The sequence below is a fragment of the Macrobrachium nipponense genome, chromosome 44 (genome assembly GCF_015104395.2).
Source record: "Macrobrachium nipponense isolate FS-2020 chromosome 44, ASM1510439v2, whole genome shotgun sequence".
NCBI classification, from domain to species: domain Eukaryota; kingdom Metazoa; phylum Arthropoda; class Malacostraca; order Decapoda; family Palaemonidae; genus Macrobrachium; species Macrobrachium nipponense.
In genome coordinates this window covers 43,658,386-43,669,666 of record NC_087221.1, presented here as the reverse complement: position 1 = coordinate 43,669,666, position 11,281 = coordinate 43,658,386, and positions in this window count along the sequence as shown.

Below are 11,281 nucleotides of genomic sequence, written 5' to 3'. Positions count from 1 at the left end.
GTTGGGTTGTAGTCCTTGGGTGTTGTTTTGTTGTTTGGTTGTGGGTTGTGGTTCTTGGTGGTTGTTGTTGGTGTCTCAGCGACCTTGACCAACAGACAGCACAGCATAGCCCTGGAGTATCTGGAGTTGGTTAGTACATGTGTTTTGTGCTTGTATAAGTGTAGGTCAATTGTCCTGCGTGTATGCTGTAGTGTAAAGAGGAAAGTGTGACTGGGGTGAGTTGGGCAGCTGGAGTGATTAGGTTTATGTGTGGGGGATTTGCCACTTGTTTTTTAAGCTTGTGATCCCGCCACATTATTTTTTGGCGCCCGAACAGGGACTGTTGGTGCGGCAGCTGCAGGACGATTGTGGTACTTAGTTGTGTGATTGGTGGAGAAAGTGGGGATGGAAGGGTTGAAAGAGATAGACAGGTTTAAGGAGGAGTTACAGTTGGCGAGGGAAGCTAAGGGAAGGTTGGAAGTGGAGAATGAGAGGTTGAGGGTAGAGAGTGAGGAGCTGAAGAGCGAATTAGAGGAAATGAGAGGAATGCTAAGGAGTGTGAAAGTGGAAATGAAAGAAGAGGTGAAAGGAGCGGAAGAGAGAATGGTTGAGAAAATGGACGAAAAATTCGGGGTAATGATGAATGCAGTGCAAGAGATGATGCAGGAAATGATGAAGGGATTCATGGGAGAGGGAGCTATAGGAGGTAGGCCTACTGGGTCTTGTGACGGGCCAGGAGTGGTAAAGAAAGTGAAAGAGCGAGTGGATGAGAGTATGAGTGACGAAGGTGATTTGGTTGTGATAGGTAAGGGAAAGAAGGGGAAGACACAGGATAAGGATAAACCTGAGGACAAGAATAAGTAGGGGGCTGAGAAAAAGAAGGAGACTAAGGGAAAAGGTTAGTAAGGGTGACGGACAGGATGAGACTAGGACTGAATACATTGGGGAAAAGGCTGTGAGTGATTTACATAGCGGTGAGTGGAAACAGGTAGGTAGAAAGAAGAGGGGTAAGAAGAGCGTGGTCAGGAATATGGACGTGAGTATGCAAGTGGACTCGCTGTATTCGGAAGAGGGAAAGAAGGGTCAGAATGGAAGTAGCGAAAGTGAGAGTGAGAGTGAGCAGGAAGTACGAAAGGCTGTGTATATGAGAGAGGTACCCCGATGTGCACAATACGAGGAATATGGTAGTAGGGAGATAGGGGACTTTTTTAATTAATATGAGAGGTATTGTGAGGCAATGTATGGGGATAACAAGAGTGTCTGGGCAAGAGAGTTAGGTAGCTTTTTGACGGGATTTTTGTTGAGTATGTATGAGGTAATGATGAGTGTAGGGAATGTGCCGTATAAGAGCGTGAAAGCTAGGATTGTAGAACAGGCAAAGAGGATAAAGAATAGTGTTAGATATAGGAGAAAGCAAGATTTTGAAGAGGCAAGAATGAATGTTGGTGAGTCGTTGTCGATGTATGTCTGTAGGTTAGAAGCATTAGCCAGGAAAAAGTTTGGGATGAAGGGATAAATGATTGTAAGGAGTTAGTGTGAAAGTTGTTGGTGACTGTACTAGAGAGCGTATATGAGTTTATGAATCTGAAACCTAAGGAGAAAATGTGATGGACAAATGAAAGGTTAACATGGAACGACATTTTAGAAATAGATGATTATGAGTTAGATAGGTGTATGAAGGAGAGTAGGAGTGTTAGTGTTAGGACTGAAGTAGCTGAGGTTGTTCCTGAGTTTAAAAGCTATAGGAAGGCAGTTTTAGAAGGGCAGAGGCAAATGGCAGAGCGAGTGGTAGATAGGAGCGTTAGGGCAAGTAACGTGAGTGTAGCTAGCCCTAAAAGAGATAGGAGTGCGAGTGTTGGAAGAGTAGGGTTAGTTAGTTGTGAGCGAGAGCAGCAGAATTATAGATGTGGTAAGCCAGGACACAGGAAGAATGAATGTCAGTGAGCGTTAGGAGCATGCTTCGGGTGTGGGCAAACAGGGCATTTAGTGAGAGAGTGTAAGAAAGATAGGGATATTAAATGTTATAGGTGTGGACAGGCAGGGCACATAGCTATTGGATGTCGGGGTACCTGTATGAACGTGGATTGCGGCAACTGCGGGGAGAATGGCCATTATGCTAGGATGTGTAAAGAACCGCATGTGAAGTGTGTTGAATGTGGAATGGAAAGTCACGTGGCAAGTGTGTGTAGGCGAAAGAGGATGAGTGAGGCTGGGAATTCGGGAAACTAGGTGAAAAGGGGATTCAGTTGGGTGGGTCCTCTAGTATGCAACAGTATGTTAGGGAGAATGTGATGAGTGAGTGGTTGACGGTGAATGAATGCGAGCTGGGTGTCTGTGAGCAAATGGGTCTGGGAGATCGGCAGTTAGTGTTGGTTGAGTATGGAAGAAAGCGGAAGAAGGTAAGTTAAGGGAATGAGAGAGAAAAACGTGAGCTGCATGATAGAGGGGTTAGTGTTAGGGTAAAAATGGTGGATAAGGCATGTGATACAGATGACTTTGAGGGGAGGAATGATACATATACCATGTGTGGGTTTGAATTGTCAGGGTTTAGTGAAGTTACACCAGGAAGGGAATCAGGTGGTAAGGATGTAGTTGGCAGTATGAATGAGAGACTTCAGGAGTTTGGCAGGAGCGTAAATGAGGTAAGTGATTTTGTGGCAGAGTTACGAGAGATATTTGGACAAGAGTTAGAAGGTGTAGATGAAATAGTGAATGGGATCTGGGATGATAGTAGTGAGGGAGATGATAATGGTAGTCTAACTGGAAGTGGTCTGGGAGATGTGGATGCTGGTGTAACTGAGAGTGTGTATGAGGGCCCTCAAACAAGATCCAGGGGACCTGTGTCCGAGCATCCATGGGTGTTATGGAAGGCTATTTAGTGTGGGTGTTGTGAGTGTAAGGAGACATTGTCAAATGCAACGGGGTAGGAAATATGGAGGAGTTATGGAGTTCCATTTGACAATGTCTGTGTGTGAGAGAGAGAGAGAGAGAGAGAGAGAGAGAGAGAGTAATTGGTGGTTGGATGGTTAACGACTGGATTGGCTGTTAGTGAGTTCTGGGTTGTCTGCTGGTGCTGTTGGAGATCAGACTTCTGTGTTTTGAGTGAGACTTTTTAGTCTGTCTTGGATGAGAGCCTGTGATAGGTATTAGTGTTGGAGGAGTCTATTGAAGGCATTGGAAATTGGTTGAGTTTTGTGTTTTGTTTTGTTGTTGTTTAGTTGTTGGCTTTGGAGTTGTTGTGCCTGTGCTATTGGATTTGTTGTGCTTGTGAGGTTTGTTGAGTTGTTTGTGAGTTGTTGGGTTGTAGTCCTTGGGTGTTGTTTTGTTGTTTGGTTGCGGGTTGTGGTTCTTTGTGGTTGTTGTTGGTGTCTCAGCGACCTTGACCGGTGGACAGCACAGCATAGCCCTGGAGTATCTAGAGTTGGTAAGTACTTGTGTTTTTGTGTGTGTGTGTGTGTTTTTTTTTTTTTTTTTTTTTGTATAGGTGTAGGTCAATTGTCCTGCATGTATGCTGTAGTGTAAAGAGGAAAGTGTGACTGGGGTAAGTTGGGCAGCTGGAGTGATTCTTCTTCAGTAAGGTAGAGCTGAAGAGAAGGGAAAACTTTTAGACGACTAGAATGCTCTAAAAAGGAAGGCCAGGGAACTACAGATAGAAGCAATAGAATTGTTAGAAGTGTAAATGAGTTAGAGGTAGAAAAATATAAAATAGAAATGTAAATAATTTAGAGATAGGGAGTAATAACATTTTTAGGAGTGTAAATAATTTAGAGTTACAAGAAAATAGAATATCTAGTAGTAATGTTAAGAACTCTGAGGTAAGAAGTATAAGAAGGGAAATTATTTTAGGGCAGGTAGGTGAAGGAGGTAACTTTAGTAACAATTATAGACTATTAGGCCTAGAAGAAAATAGTTGTTCGCAAATGATAGATAAATGGTTAGATGGTAGAAGCACTTTTGTAAATAGAAAAAGTGAAAAGATAGTGAGCAAGACAGAAGATACATCAAGAAATCTTTCAATAAAGCTCCTAAACACCCAAGGACTGACAAAAGCAAAACTAATCGAGCTAGTGGACTTAACAAAAAAAACACAATTATGTGCATCACAGAAACACACCTTAAACAGCAAAAATGACTATTCCCAACAAGCATCAGAGTGGTAGACTCAATAAGAGATGACGACGACACCAAAGGAGGAGTTTTACTAATAATGTATAGGACCAAAGGAGAGATACAGATGGAAAAAGAAAAGTTAGAACACAAAGATATTCTAAGATTAAAGGGTAATTATAGAACAGCAATATTTAACCTTATTCTAGTCTACATGTCAACCAATGATAAAGAAAGAAATAAACGAATAATAAGCGCCTTACATGTAGCAATAGAGAAGGCCACAGACCTGCCTGTGATTAGACCCATGGAAGAAATCAACATAACAGAAGAAGATGTAAAAAATCAACTCGAGAAAATGAAGGCAAATAAAGCACCAGGGCCAGACGGAATGAAGCCAGTTCTGTTCAAACTACTCTTACAAAGTACCAACCTTCAAAAAGAATTGGCAGAATTATTAAACAGCATACTGAAGGGCAGGAAAACGTAGAGAAGCTGGTTTAAGTAAAAAACAACACTTACGCCCAAGAAACAAAACCCCACAGTTAAAGATCTTAGGCCAATTGCTCTAACAAATACATCAAATACATAAAATTTTCATGGGGATCTTGAAAACCAAAATAGAAAAGCATATTAGAACTTATAGATAAAATGTATGAGCTGCAATCAGGCTTTACCGCACAAAGGACGGGAATCGATAATTTATATATTTTACAATACTGCATACAAGAAACGTACAGAAGAAACGACCCATTATTTGTAGTATCAAAAAAACTTCCAAAAAGCATTTTACTCAGTTAATAGAAAAAAGCTCATTGACGTCATGAAGAGATATAGGCTGCATGCAAAAGTAATAAATGCAATTGCAAAGATATATCCAAATGATGTAACAAGCCTATGCCTTAACAATAGAGAACAAAAAGAGCTAAATGTAACTAATGGAATAAGACAGGGATGCAATGGCTCAACCATATTCTTTCTACTAATAACGTACCTGATAATAGAAAAATTAGAAAATACAACAGAAGGTTTTAGAAAGGAAGTAATAAAGATAGTGGCACTATTATATGGAGATGATGGATTAATACTAGGACACTCACTAGAAGAACTAACAAAAGCAATAAAAACCCTTATGGAAATAGCGAGTGAATGTGGCCTAAACAATGTAGCCTAAACAAGGACAAGAGTAACATACTAATATACAACGACTGGTATAGTATCGATGATGTGGAAAATATGAAGCACATAGAAGGAATAAATATAGTTAAGCATATTAAATACCTAGGAGTGACAATCAACAACATGAAAGACTGCTTCAGAGAACAGATAAAAAGGGCCCAGATTAAAGCAAAGCAGAAGGCAAATAAGGCTAATGCAGTCATCAATAAAAGCTATAGCAGAGTAAAAATAGGAAAATTGTATTGGTAAGGATTAGCGATGCCATCATTCATGTATGCCATGGAAGTCATGAAACTTGACAAGAAAACTATAAATGAATTTCAGAAGATAGACAATCAAGTATATAGAGCAATTTTGAAAGCGCCAAGTTACATAGCAAGTTGTGCGTTAAGATCTGAAATAGGGGCCTCTTCCTGCCACTCAAGAGATATCAAGAATAAACTATTCTACCTGAAACATACACTGAAGAGTGGTGGAAATAGGCTCCTATATGAGATAACCATGGATCACTATGAAAAAAAAAACTGGATAATGAAAGTAAGAGAATATATGAAAGAACTAAACAAACTTAAGTAAAATTGAAGCAGTTAAAGACAATCCGGACAGAAAAGCATGGCAGAAAGAAATGAATGAAAAGTCAACGTTAAGAATCTACAGAAAATATAAAGAAAACATAAGAAATCTGGTATGACAACACTGAAAAAGCAATGCTGATTAGTAGGGCCAGACTAGTTATACTAGGATTAAATGATAGAAAAAGGATGAAAGGAGAAAATACAAAATGTTTATGCTATATGGAACAAAATGAAAATTTAGAAAATTTCTTACTTTACTGACCAGGATACAATGAGACTAGAAATAGATATAGTTTTATACAGCAACCATATCAAGAAAATAAAGAGGAATCAGTAGCAAATATACTGGTAGATCTGCTGAGGGAGGAAGTGGAGAATAGGAAAGAATTGATAAAAGAAATGTGGTATTTTAGATTGAAGAAACTCAAACAAACACAAACAAAGGAGGAATAAAACAAGCAAGGGAGCCGTTTCAAAGGCACATCCCAACTACTACTACTACTACTACTACTACTACTACTACTACTACTCTACTACTACTACTACTACTACTACTACTACTACTACTGAGGCCTTCTCTGAGGGCAGTAGCACTGAATATTATAGCTGTTTCAACGGCATTTAATTTATATAGAATCTTTTCAATAAGACAATAAGAAGAATTGAGAAGATTCTATATAAATTAAATGCCGTTGAAACAGCAATAATATAGCATGTGAGTATATGGTCTTTAATGGATATGAAAACCTTTCGAACCTTGTATGTACTAGGTTCATCTTCAGTCAAGAGAACATTATGACTTTAAAACTTCTTCATTGTAGAATTGTCCTGTTCACAACTTTACTTCGACGAATTTTTTTTTAAGTTATAATGTTCACTTGACTGAAGATGAACCTAGTTCAAGGTTCGAAAGCTTTTAATATCCATTGCAACCATTATTATTATTATTCATAACATACAATTTTTCAAAGTAGGCTACGTACATACAGGAGCCATGTTAGCCAGGAAAACTATAAAGTATTTGTATATAACACAATCAAGGTGTACTCCAACACTGAACCTTTAGACCTAATCCATGAATATGTCTATGTTGTGTTAAAACTGATTGGTTCTATGTTGAGTTTAAACTGATTGTTAAAGTTTTAGATTCTCAGACAATTTCTTCAACATCTACACCAACCTGTGAATGTCTGTGAATGGCGTTCTAATGAAGGATATTAACAGATATTCGCTTGGGATACTCAACTATCCTCGCTACTACAACACAAAAGCTCTAAAAGAGTAGATGCTATATAATGTAAACTTCAACATATTCTGTACGACCAAAAAAAAAAAAAAAATCAACGTAAGTGTCAGTCATTCTTAACTACTGCATCCATTTAAGAGCTTAAAAGGGCAGAGCCATCCGCTGACCCGATAAATGAAAAGTTGATGCTTTCGATAATTTTAACTATATTAGAATGTCAAACTATCACAGCACATCAATTCCAATTTCCAGGCGTCGACGTTTAGGTGGAAACGTTTGAAACTCAAACAATTTTGAAACTCAAACAATTTTGAAACTCAAACAATTTTGAAACTCAAACAATTTTGAAACTCAGTGTCCAATCACATGATTCTAATAAATGATTTTGCCCTCAGGCACGATGATATTACCTCACAAACATTTCGCAGAACTATGTTTAAAGGGAAAACTTTTAAGCTCAGTGGTTCAAAGTGGGTTGCCGTAGCTCTAATTCTGACCACACGAATTAGGTTATACGGAATGAAAGGAGATGAGTAGATCTAGAAAGCAATTAGCGACTAGGAGAGGAGACTGATGACATGGAAAGCTTAATATTAATGAATAAATGAATGAAATAGTAGAGGTTATCAAGCTGGAACCTACTTAAATATTCTTATTCATGAGAGGACTTGAATTATACTGAACCTGTTTCCATATAGTTGCTTGATTTTTTGGAAGATTAAATGAGAGAGAGAGAGAGAGAGAGAGAGAGAGAGAGAGAGAGAGAGAGAGAGAGAGAGAGAGAGAGAGAGAGAGAGAGAGAGAAAATCATCAGCTTTGTGTTGTAAGTAAGGATTTGGTAATCTCACTAATTTAAAAATTCTAAATTTTCATAGCACAAATGCATTATGAATACATATCACCTGTTACTAGGAAATATAAAACATTGTTAAAATGTACTTGAATGGTATTTTACTGTTGCAGAAAATACTTCAACACCATTTGGTATAAATTTGTTCTACCTGGCAAACTGGTCAGCTGACAGATTAAAACAGCTGTTCCCCTGGACAACAAGACTTCTAAGTGTTCAAGACAGTGTAAAACAAAAGTTTGAGTGGTTATATAGCAAAATGTAAGAAGGGATTTTAGCCTGAGATTGATTGATTGATTGTGGGTTTTCTGGCGTCACAACTACCAGGGTCACCGACGCCGAATACTAAGTGTAATCTTTTAACTTTAAATGATTTTTTTTAAAGAGATACATATAAATTTGATTTTAAAAAACAAAATAAATTTCTGATAAAAATAAGAATAAAATTCTGACAAATAAAATTCTAATAAAAAAATTGTTAATTAATCTGAATAAATAACAATAAAACATAAAAAAGGGGAAAAAAGTATATACTAAGACAGCACAGCTGTCAGATATATTTGAGAAGACCAGCTTCTTTGATAAAAGAGATAACGTTATTAACACACATGCTTTCTCCCAACAGTTTTGGCATGCTATAATTACCACCTGCTTCACTACTATAAGCTAAAAAACGATTCCTAAGTTCCACTAGACTGGGACACTCAACCAGCAAATGCCTAACAGTCAGCGGAACTAAGCAATCGTCACAGAAGGGCTCATTCTCCCCATCCATCAGATAGTCGTGAGTTAAACGCGTATGGCCAATACGTAATCTACACAATACAACCTCCCACTTCCTTGGTATTAAGTCATATTTCCAAGGGTGTGTCTGTCTAGTAATTTCTTTCATTTTATTGGGGCCTACTCTGTCCCACTGAAGTGACCATAAATGCTGGACAGATTTCCATCAAAGAATGTATCACGATATGGAACAGGGCATTTTCTCGGTACCAAAGTTTGAGCTGCTGATTTGGCTAGCTTGTCTGCCTCTTCGTTTCCCGATATGTTCTCATGGGCCGGAACCCAACAAAATGAAACAATGCTTTTGGTGCAAGAAGATCCACTGCAAGATCTTCAACACCAAGGGATGATCTGTATTAAAGACTTCCAGGGACTGTAAGGCACTTTTGGAGTCACAAAATATTGTGTAGCTACACACTGGGAGTGTTACAATATGTTCCAGTGCTACTAGGATGCCATACAATTCAGCTGTAAAGTTTGAGGCAATAGAAGGAAGTGCACCTCTTCGGTTAAAAGATTGGCTAAAAACTCCATATCCAATGCCGGCATTGGACTTGGAGCGATCAGTAAATATAAAACATGTATCTATATGCTCTGATACATGGTCTAAAAATATTGCCCTTATTTCCTCATCAGATTTATCCCTCTTTGCTCCATTGAAGTACCTGCAGAATTTCACATCAGGTAACCTCCAGACAGGAGTACTGGGATACACAAAGGGGATAATGGGAAATTGTTTAATATTTGTATCCTCTAAAATTTGTTTAATTCTATAGCTAAAAGGAATGGGATACCTTGGATGACTTTTGTAAAAACCGTTAAAAATATTTCTATTTGCCACAGCAAATGCCAGAGATTTGGGGAGTCTTTGCACTCTAAACCAGTACCGAAGTAATGATGACTGGCGATAATGTTCAAGGGGCATCTCTCCTGCATCAACTAGCAAACTAGATATTGGTGATGAACGGAAAGCTCCTGTGGCTATACGAATACCTGAATGATGAACTGAATCTAAAATTTTTAAGTTAGATGAGGAAGCCGAAGAATATACTTCACAACCGTATGACAGCTTTGATAAGATTAAAGATCTATGAAGCTTTAGTACAAGATTTCTATCAGCTCCCCAACTGGTGTGAGAAAGCATCTTCAAGATTTGTAGAGCTTCTAGGCTCTTTGCTTTTATATGTTTGATATGGGGGACCCAAGTCAATCTACTGTCCAAAACTAGGCCTAAGAAGTGTGCTTGTTCTACACATGGGATTCTGCGGCCATACAAATACAGGTCTGGATCAGGATGCACTCCCCTGATACGACAGAAGTGGACAGCAGTAGTCTTGCTTACGGAGATTTTAAAACCCTGTTTCTCAGCCCAACTTACTATTTTATTTATTGTTAATTGTAGCTTTCTTTCGGCTACAGTCATCCGGGTGGCAGCAAACGATATTGACAAGTCATCCACAAACAGTGTCTTTAAGACCTCTCTTGGAATAACAGCTGCAACTCTGTTTATGGCCAGAGCAAAAAGTGTTACACTGAGGACACTGCCCTGGGGAACACCTTCTTGGCACTTTTTCTCTGATTAAGTGCTGCCAACTTTAACCTTAAAATACCTACGATGTAAAAATGATTTCACAAATAAAGGTAATTTGCCTCGTAGACCACTATAATGCATAGTTTTCAGAATCCCATGTCTCCAAGCAGTGTCATATGCCTTTTCTATATCAAAAAACACTGTCACATGGTGTTGCTTGGAGGCAAAGGCTTCACAGACAGAGGCTTCAAGTTTCAGTAAGATGTCCAGGGTGGAGTGCATTTTTCGAAAACCACACTGAGAAGGCGTTAGACTATTGTTGTGCTCTAGATACCACATCAGTCTTACATTTACCATTTTTTCCATCAATTTACATAAACAGCAAGTTAAAGCAATGGGGCGGTAACTTGCTGCACAGAGAGGATCTTTTCCAGGCTTAAGGAATGGTAACATGGTAGCTAATTCTCATATGCTAGGGTAGCTGCTTCCATCCCATATTCTATTGATAATACTTATTATAAAAAGTTTTGTGTTCCTTGAAATGTGTTTAAACATTTCATAAGGAATCTCATCTGGACCAGGGGCAGTGTTCTTGCTCCTAGCTAAAGCAGAGTCAAATTCCCTTTCAGAAAAAGGCATATTACATGATTCAGCTTTGTTTGATGAAAAGTCAAGTACCTGTTGTTTTCCATCATTCTGAAATGATGTCCTGGAGAACTATCTGATTTTTCAGAGACTTGAGCAAAGTGTTCAGAAAACACATCACTAATTTCTGTGGTATCATTGACATGATTATTATTCACTTTAAGTACTGGAGGAGGATTGGGTGTAAATTTACCCTGAATTTTTCTTATTTTCTTCCAAATGCTACAGACTGGTGTTCTGCTGTTAATAGAGGATACATATCCGGCCCATGCTTGTCTTCTGGCAGCTTTCATGGCTTTTCGAAATCGTGCCCTGCACTGTTTGTAAATTATGACATTGTCCAAGGTGCGATGATTACGGCACCTGGTCAATGATGACCTGGTAGC